We start from the raw sequence: 10933 nt of genomic DNA, 5'->3' as shown, positions 1-10933 counted from the left end.
ACTGCCAGGGCGGATTGTGTGTCATGATGAATGTATACGAAGTGGCACAAAGCAATTGTCAGATTAATTATGCAAACCACTGTTGTGACATAGAAGTGTAGAGTGTTGAGACACGCAGGTGCAAACACCATCAGAAATGATTCATTACAGTTCTCGCACTGGAGGCCGAAGCTACCAGCGACACTCCCAACACTGGCAGTGGATTGATTAAAGCTATTGATCAGTCATCTTGAAATCAAATCATTCAAGTTGGAGCTGATGGTTGAAAAGGTAATATGAAGGAGGACAGGCGTGCTTACATTTGATTCAATGCATGCATATGAAGCAGGGAAGTACTGATAAAAGACTACGTGCGGTCAGCGAAGCAATTAACCTTTATGAATAAAGGTACAAATACAACAGCAGACTTTGGTGCCCAAGGTTAATGGTTTGGGAGAAAACTATTTCTGTCCTCGAGAGATTATTGTAATTATAGGTTTCTAGAGAATGTAATTCTACAAGTGAAATTAGACGTTTTTTCTTTGCTGTGGTGCCCATAATCATGGAACTGTAAAGAGAGGATAGAGAATCTTCTGATATGAAAAGCAGTGTGCTCATTTCACACAGTCTTTAATGATTGGACTTGTTCTGAAGTCTTATTCGGAGGGGTTCAGTCGAAGGGCTCCAAGGCTGCAGAGTTCGGTGGTAACCATGGATTCATTCAGTTAATGCCTTTGGCTTGAAAGCTAAACAGAGCCTGAGAACTCATTGTCTGCGGCAGATATTTAATTGAAACGAAGTAAGGGGGGTTGTCATTTGCCCTCTCGTTCTAAAGACTTCTACCAATATTATAAAACTTTCTGTGGAAGGTTGAAATGATTTCTTCTTCTCTATTATTATGAAGAATATTATATTGGGCTGTCAACCCTGTGTTTTCATGCACATATATATTACATACTACAGTTTTTTCTCAATTGCTAACAAAATATATTTTTTAAATTGCTCAGTTTCTCAGAACACTAAAAACAATTCACAAAACCACACACCCAAAGTGCAAAGCTCCTAATTTCTCCTGCTAAGTGAAGAACTGCACTCAAAACTACATATATATAGAAATGTTTATTGATTGGGATAAACCCCTTGAGATGCACTATCTCGTTTTCAAGGGGGTCCCGACAATAGCAACAACTTACAGACATACATAAACAAAAAGACAAAATAACATAAGCACTTACCAAATGCAAATATAACACACTCCATTCTTAATACTAGATTGATTGACCACCCAACTACACACTGCTGAGCATACTCTAAAGCACTTTCATCTGTTATGGGCTGTGCTCTGTACATAGAGGTTTCTGCAGAGAAAGATTGCTTGAGTTTACAGAAATACAGTAAATGAAGAAATACAAATGAGTTGTTGAAAAAAAATCACATTTTATTCTGCTTCCTGTGCCTCATTGAAAACCCTTAGCCTTCCACCTGCACCTCTTTGTTTCTCAGTCCTTCAGATAAACAAAGACATAGTGGTCGGTCAGTGTCTGTGTTGCAGGATTTGTGTACAGTTATAGTATGCAACATGCTAACAATTCAATTACAGTAATGAAGTGTTTCACACAACGGATATAAGCTCTGATATATCATGAATTATGCAGAGCTACAAACTGGTAACTAACCTGTTTTCAAGTCTAAGTGTCCGGATTACAGAGGCGACAGTACATCGGCTTAGATTAGGCTGAACCCTCTGTCCAGCCTCTCTCTCTCATCGTCAAACCATGGTTGATAACATTTCATTTCATCAGAGAGTACTCTTCCTCTTCCTCTCACTCTCAGCCCAGCTCTTCCTCTTCCTCTTGCTCTTGCTTCCATGTTGGCTTCCATTGTTGCTGTAAGAAAGTTCTCACCTGTGGTCTTTTTATAGTGCTAACATCCTGATTGATGAGCCAACAATTATGCTACCAGGTGTTTGGTCAGGTGGAACGTGTTTCTTGATCATTGGTCCATGTGTGAGGCATTTTGAATATCAGTGTTCTAAACCTGCTAACACGTGACGTTATGTCAGATGCCTGTGTCTTACGTGGAGAAACGTGTGCAGTGGTTTGCAAAAAGTGCCATGTTGATTTGCAAATTGTGTGAAAAGCTGAAAACGTGTTTAGAGTTTTGGAGATTTGAGGCGATGTTTTGCTCTTTGAGTGTCAGTTAAAATAATTGTGTTTTATGTATAATTTTAGTGTGTTAGCAATCGAGAAAAACTGTAAAACAAATGAACACGCAATAATCTGGACGACCAGCATCTAATGTTTGCAATGTTTTCGGTAGTTCCCAAATGACAATATACATACACAATGTGTCATATGTATCCATTCACCTTTAGGCAGCCAATCATATCAAATAGACGGAACACACTAAGAGTCAAGGCTTCAATTGTGTGTGTGTGTGTGTGTGTGTGTGTGTGTGTGTGTGTGTGTGTGTGTGTGTGTGTGTGTGTGTGTGTGTGTGTGTGTGTGTGTGTGTGTGTGTGTGTGTGTGTGTGTGTGTGTGTGTGTGTGAATGATACGTTATATATGGTATTTATTAGATGTATAATAGCAAATCATTTTGAAATCTGACTTTTAGATAAGACGTAAGCTATTTTAAAATCAATTATACATTGTTAAAATGTTCCCCCTGTAGTAGCAATCAAATACAACTGCTAAAAAAACACTCCATTGTGTGATAGCAGGTTCAGCTTTTCCTTTGGCAGCTCTTCACATTTGGATCAGAGGTTGTGCTTTCATGTCAAGCGTATGCAGGTGAAGGTCTTTTCAAATCCGCAGAAAATTCTCCATGTTCCATCTCCACTTGACCTACATGTCATGTTTCTACAAAGACAAACATCAGACACAAGAAAAGTCTACAACTATTGCAAAAAAACTTGTATACTTCTTTGAGATATCGCTTTTTCACCCACCTCTGCATTGCTGGTGACAACTAAATGTATAAGACATTGTATGAGGGATAGACAAAATATGAGCTTCTCCATACAATATTTAGAAATGTAATTTCAAAGACACAGTAATGTATCATACTATTCATGAAAGTTCCCAGGGAAGTTTGCAAAGAAATGTACATTTCAAAATGTGCTGTTTGTTGCAAGGCTATAGTGTAGGATTGCACCAGACATCCAGAATATGAGGTTGATATGGAGGATAAAAAATATATATAGGTGTACATATATTTAAGAAAGTTTAAGAGGGATGTTGGAACACATTTCTAAATTGATGCAATGGATCTTAAACAGCCAGTATGAGGGCACAAGGCTCCTTTCTTACATGAATGACTATGTAGAATTATAATTTGGAGTCACAATATGAAAATGGTCGCCTTCAGGCAGAAACGTACACCCTCAGCCCCTGCAAAAGTTAAGTTAAGTTAAGTTCACGCCCCCCACTGATTCATCCTGAAGATCTGTGGACAGTAAGCTGGAGTAACATGAAAGATAAAGCCACAACAGGCTCTCAAATGTATGTTAGCTGATCTTACAGAACAAATGTTGCCCCTGTGTTTCTGTACAGTCTTATTTCTCTATTTCTTGTTTCCCTGGATGTTTGTTGATGGCATGATGTTGCTGTATCAGAGCAATAACGGCCTCACCTTAAAAGCTCAAACCCAGTTTCACACTAATCAAATAGGAAATGGTAGGATAACAAAAGTAAAGCTCAGACATCAAAACTTTCAAATATAATCCAATTTATAGTATAGATCACATAAGGGACAACGTATCACTAGCAAGAGCCTGATGCAGCTACACCACCAAGCTAGAAAGAAACCAGATATTTGTAATTGATTTTAGAGAGCCAACTAAAAACAGTTCCACTGCCTCTCCACAAAGGGGTCAATACAGGCTAAGATGCAACACGCTGCAGAAAGTGCAGTGCTCATTTCATCACAGAAACCCTTCCATCATGCCTCTAGCTCACAATGCTAATCAATACAGGGGAGTAGGGAAGGTGCCCCTGATTGATCATGTGGTCACACTGGACGTAATCAATGTGAAGACTGACTGGATCACGAACTTTGGAGAACATCACAAAAAATCCACGTCACGTTGCAAGTACATTTACATACTGATTCCACCAGCGATCATATACATCATTTTGGAATCACAACAAAACACTTTAGTTCACCGACAGTATACAGCACAGGGGATTGTGGGGATATTGTGGTCATATTATGGTGTATAATGTTGTTGTTGTTGTATCTTAATGTCTGCATATGTGTCTGTTGATTGTGTATATGTAGGATATACATATTTTGTACATATTTTGTACATATTTGTATAATTGTATTTTTGTATTCGGGATTGTTCGAAACGTTATTTCGATCCCTCTGTCTGTACACACACACTGAAAGATTGACATTAAAGTTGACTTTGACATATTGATGATGACTGACATTACACACTTTCCGAAAACGTGGTATACCCGACAGAACAATTAATGTAGAAGAAAGAAAGGCTTAAGAGGACAAGTCTGAAGTAAATGACATGAACATGTTGTGTCTGATGCCATTATTAAGTCTGTGATCAAGGCTGTAGTGGAATGAGTCCATTTATATTACTTGGTTTACTTGGCCTAGTCACATCGACTGAACTTCTTCCACTTTGTGTGTTAAATTAGCTGTTAACGGCTAATTAATATCAAGACATTTTGATGCCAATCACTAACGTAAAGAGATCATGAATAAAATAACCCTGTGTTAAATACAAATGAATGCTAACATCATTATTTACTGTACATGAATCAAATATGGAATCAATTTGAAATACAACAAATATGATCATGTCATGTAGAAATCTAACCACAACAATTATTGTACTCTTCTGATTGTTTTAAACTCCTTCGGTCTAATATCTGGTTCAAATCACATTGCAACTCTGTCTGTCAGATTTCACCAACTCAAATTTAAGACTTTTTAAGACCTTTTTAATACAACTTTTAAGACCTATTTCACGGCAAGAAAGTATTAAGGAAAATTGCTATGAAAGAAGAAATACGTCCCATAATTACTTACAAAGTAAATGTATTGAAACCCAAACGTCGCCGCCCGGAGGTCCCCCGATGTTGTTGCGGGAGCTGCTGCACTAGCTAACGCTACATTTGCAAAAAAAACTCTACATGTTCTTGCAAAAGGTGCACACGTTCCCCTCCACTGGTTTCAACCAAGCACCAAATTCGATGTTTTCCAACCAAATACGGTTGAACTTACACTTCCCCATATTTATTTGTAAGTAGATTTGAAGATACCCGAGTTTCTGACTGCTGGTGTTGTGTCAAATTATGAAATGCACCCCCTGGCCTGCCGTAAAAAGCACCCCCCCAAAAAAGATGCTTCTATTAATCCCACCCTCAAGCACTTTGTTTCATGTATGTGACACGTTTATTGTCAGAGATAGCAAGGGGTGCATATCGTGGCAACCAGGCTATTCGTAAAAAGCACCACCCAAAATAAAAACAATTATGTTAATCCCACCCTCAAGCACTTGATGTAAAAATAAACTATACATTGTAAAGCACAAGCAAAAGTATACAGACAGGACGTCACAATAAAATAAACACATATATTAAATAAAACATGTACTGACAAATAAGTGACGAATGAATGCAAAATCCAGGATTCGACAACCCAACCATCAAAAAGACAACATAGAATAGCGGACTATACATTCAAATGCGCGTTCCCGTCTCAATGGGTGCATTTCACGACAAGGGTGCATAATTTGACACAACACCGGTAGCTGAAGCTTGGTTGCTAGGTTACTAGCTGGGTGTTCTCCGATAAGGTGCCGGGGGAAACAAAGTTAGTGATTACTGGTTCCATGTTGATTTATTTCAATACAAATTGTTGGGGGTAACTGAAAGGCTATTAGCGTACTGGTTACTTTGCAGCCCAGACATTTCCCCCAAAACACATTTTGACGCGATCGCTACACAGAAGTACCTTTCAAATGCCATCATTTTTAAGACCTTCTAAATCATATTTAAGACCTTTTTAATTTGTTTGATCATATTTAAGACTTTTTAAGACCTTAAATTCTGATTATCAAATGTAAGACTTTTTAAGACCCCGCAGGGATCCTGTCTGTCCTGAGGAGTCCTGACCCAGTATCATTTCAGTTCAGTTGGAATGGAGCTTATCCAAATGTGAAATCGTTTTTTTTATCAATAAACCTGCGCGTAGGAAAATATTTTCCGAAAAAGACCCCATGGTAATAGCCTAAAATATATTTGATTTTCCTAAATCATTTTCTATTGAAAAAGTTGAGTATGTGAGATGTCATCTCTAAACTGTTTAACTTTTCTCCTTCTCACTCACATCTGAATGGCTCTCAAGCACGGACACAAAGCACACACTATACACACAGCGAATGTGTAGTTACTATACGAAATATATTTATCTCTCTCTCAACTCTTTCTGGGTTCGTCTTCAAATTCCTCGTGTGTGTTTTCTATCCTTTCATGGTAGGTTGAACTTTTCAGGCATTGTCAAGTTTGTTTAAATGTGTAACAAGGGGGATAGAAACAAAGAGACTGAGACGAGGGGTAAGTCCCTCCTCTGAAATCAAAGGGATATTTCTCATGAAATGTTGTGCAGTGACGTGGAAAAGTCTTTGCCTTTTGTATCTTCTGATACCAACGGGCCCTTTCAAGCAACACTGAAAGCTATGACGCAGGATGGTCTATCAAGAAAAACTATGCACATGTGGTTTAAACTGAACTTCTCTTTGTGTCTTTAATTCACTCCTAGGTGGTTTCTTCTGTGATAGTTTGAGGAGCACTTTCCCCCAGCTCTGGATATTCAGTTTGTTTCATAAACCTAGTTTGTTCTTGCTCTAGAGGAATAAATCTTCTATAAAAATAATTACAGTAGAGTAATCAGTGACGATTTCCAGTCATTCCCCACACATGCTGTCCTTGATTGAAATGTAATTGTTTAAAATCAACAGCGACAGATGATGATCATCGATGGCCCAACAAAAACAGTGTTGTGCTTCATGTTGTCTTCAACAAGAAGTCATTTAATTTTGTGACAGGTGTGAAGGTAATTGAACACTGCCAGACATCACAAAAGCAGAGAAGAACATAACCATGAGGAGGAAAACAAACATAAACAGCTCTGCAAAATGCAGTTTAGTACCACTGTCTGTCGCTGTCTAGAAATTATATTTTTCTAAAGAAATAAAATAAACATTTTTCTAGGAGACAGGGCAGTAAACACTTGCATACTGGGGTTATATGACAATATTAAATAACACATGTTTAAGAGGCTTAATCCAGTGCATTTAAGGTGGAATCTGTTTGAATAGGTTCAAGTTTAAGCTTTTAAAAAGACCGTCATGAATAAGTTTCAATATATTTCAGAGATAGATGACTAGTTTATTGGCAATCCATTCAATCATTGATCAGAGACGTTTTTACTTAAAGAGGTCCTATTATGCTTTTCTAGTTGTTCCCTTTCCTGTAGTGTGTTATATAGGTTTTAGTGCATGTAAACGGTCTGCAAAGGCTAAAATCCCAATGTTCCCCACTCCCCCCCCCCCTCCCTGCCTGAAACACCTCCATTGGACTCCTTTGTTTACTTCCTCAACATACTTAGTCACATCACTATGTAACACTCATGTTTCTATTGGTTAGTGCTCCAACACATTGTATATGCTAGGCTATGGGGACAGGACACATATGAACTCTGAATATGAGCATAATAGGTTTAAATCACAGCTGTGCACCTCATAGTGTATGTATCAAGTGTATTACCAACGTAGTTATAATGAATTGTCTGAAACACCATAAACAGCTGTACATAAATGAATGGCAGTTTATCAGTCAGTCAGTACCAGACTAGTGGCCAACCCAACAGACAGACATTCCCATCCTTAGAGTTTGTTAGCATGGCTAAAACACATTCTTATGAGCATCAGGTCCACATTTCCTAAAAGTGGTTAGTATGAAGGCATTTGGACTAGATCCACCATGGTTATAGCCCTGCTAGAAGACAAACAATTCTAAGAATACATTTTCATATGCAAGGTAACAAAAGGACTTTAGGCCTCCCTGTGCAGTGAAAGACAGACACAGCAGTCACTGATTTACAATTACGGCTGCTTACTTGCTTCAGAGGCTTGATTGCAGCTAAAGGATCCTATAATATAAATAGAAGTCCCTATGAGATACATTTGAGAGCATGCCAATGTCAAATGAAACACAGGAAGCCAGAGAGAGTTGGCAAACTGGCTCCATCTCCTGGAGGAGACAAGAGAAGGGGCTCCACTGAATACACCCCCATCTTCACATGCTTTCATTATTCTGCTTATGGAAGGTGACACTATGCTTTGCTAGATAACATAAATACGTAGCAACCCAAACATAAATATGGCAACTTCTTAAAGTATAGTAAAGTACAAATACAGTACAGTGTGGCAATGATTTTAGATGTTGAAAAGGTTACTTGGATAATGCAATAGAATACAATATACAAGTAGAGCAAGTAAACATCTGTGAAACACAGGCAACCGCTAAAACAACTTAAGTTCCACATTTAATGCAAAGCTCTTAAGACAAGCAGTAATATGTTGCTGACCTCATTCAAAAATAATTCCACTTGAGAGGCTGCACAGCAAATGAATAATAATAAATGATATTGCTGGTCCATTTGTTCCATTTGTTGGGGATGTCTGCAGGTGCAGTAAAGCAGGAATTGGCCATCCATGACCAGTAATCATGTCCTGTCTATTAGACTGTGCTGCTGGGAAATAACGCCAGGAAAAGAACAGAGCTATGACATTTCTTGAATTACCACAGCTCACTAGTCACAATCCAATTACTTTGTCTATGTTTGCGACGGAACACCATCACTCCTTCAGTTTCAATTTATTTGCAGAGGTTAACACCTTATTATTTCTTACAAGGTATTATATACGGTAAGCTGCACCTGCATAGGTCCTTACCCTTGCACAAACAAAAAATTGGAGAGAGAAAAATAAAGAAATTCTGACACTGATTAAAATGTCAGCACTTTAATGCATAAAATGATATATACACTACAGTTTATGAGTACCGCATTGCCCTGTGTGGCTCTTAACATATTGGATTTTCCAGAGCAGAAGCAGAATTCATATTCTGTTGTTCGGCGGTGTTTAGAAAACAAGGACTGATCCTTATTGTGCATCTTAAGCCGGTCCCTCTCCCTTAAATGAATTCATTTAACAAGCACTCCAGGGTTTGTGTGCCAAGAAGCACTGAGTTACAGCTGTTCCACAATGCCTCTGCCACAGTCCACAGTTAGCTAAATAGCTGCAGGGAAGCAGCACTCTCCGAGCTAGTTCAGCACCAAACATGGAGGTGCGCCCAACTTCAAAGCAATACTGCATTATCTTTCCTTCAAGAAACAAAAAGTACAATATTTACTCACCCATAACACAAAATGGCTACAGGGGGTTTGAAAGGCTTGTTGATCAAGCCATATTGATTCATGTTTTTCTTTGGTGTTGAGCTGTGTGATATCCAAAGCTCACTTCGCAGCCCATGTTTTGTATTAAAAAAACTCCAGAGCCTATTATTCGTTTGTCCAATTCACTTGTGTCATGATTTCTGAGAATAAAACGTTATTTGTATGAAATGTTTTAAAATACCCTTGGGTGTTTGACTTACTTGTTAAGGCGAGACACGGCAGGCAAAAACATCGTTGTTTTTTTTTCAATTTTGAGATTTTGTGCTATTTTGATTCTATAACATGTTTTCTTTCAGGCTTTTGGAAGGAAAACGTACAAAATACACATTTAAGTGTTTATTTTACTATAGTTTGTCTATTTGCGTCTGTAGATTTCTCTTAAATTCACCAAAAGTTAGCATTCTAACGTAACATAAAGTACCGCGACCGCTGTGTGCACCATATCAACACAGATATCGTTGGAAAGCTCCGTCTCTCCTGCACAATCTCATCGGATCCACATATGGTCATTTCCTTTGTATCAGTAACCAATCGTGAAAGCACAAAGGGGTCTTAAACCAAGAAACGAAATCTCATTGGCTGGTGTCAATTTCTGACAACGTGATTCGTTCAGATGCGTCACGTGGTGTGCTAAAACACTTCCTGGTTAGCTTTCCGCTAGAAATTGAAATCTCAAAATGGCAAAAGAATGGCGAAAAAAACGTTCACAGAGAAGATGACAACAATTGTCACTTGCACGAAGCAAGGTTATACAAAAAACAAATGACCCCGAACATGAAATACCTTAACGGAGTGCGTCGATGCGCAAGCTATCATCCAAAGAACAGGAGGGTTTAGCTAGCGCCTCACATCTTTAAAGGTCGTTTTCTCAAAATGACTTTTTTCGACTACTCTGAGTTCGAAATTTCAACTTCAGTAGCACGTACATACACCAAACCTTCCAGTTATATTCCTATCAATATTATGAAGGCTTTTATTGAAGGGTTTGTTCATATATCATTCATAGCCTGAATTATACAACATTGTATACCTAAATACATGGCAAAAATTGATATTTTAGGGCTGTTGACAGTATTTTCTGATTTATGGAGTGATAAAAAGAGATATCCAATATCCCTTCTGTAAAAGCCTTAGATACTAATATGACTACAAAATGAAACAAGAATGTTGAACCTGGCTTTATCCAAAGTTCAGATTTCGATTCCTGAAATGTGTTAAAATTAGGGCTGTCAGTCGATTAAAATATTTAATTGCGATTAATCGCATGATTGTCTATAGTTAATCGCGATTAATCGCAAATTAATCGCACATTTTTTATCTGTTCTAAATGTACCTTAGAGGAATATTTTTCAAGTTTTTAATACTCTTATCAACATATGAGTGGACAAATATGCTTTATGCAAATGTTTATTATCATTTGAACAATGACAAATATTCTCATGAATATTAAACACAACAACCTGGAACC

This window comes from Pseudochaenichthys georgianus, chromosome 10 (assembly GCF_902827115.2).
Source record: "Pseudochaenichthys georgianus chromosome 10, fPseGeo1.2, whole genome shotgun sequence".
NCBI classification, from domain to species: Eukaryota; Metazoa; Chordata; class Actinopteri; order Perciformes; family Channichthyidae; genus Pseudochaenichthys; species Pseudochaenichthys georgianus.
This window is presented reverse-complemented; position numbering follows the sequence as displayed.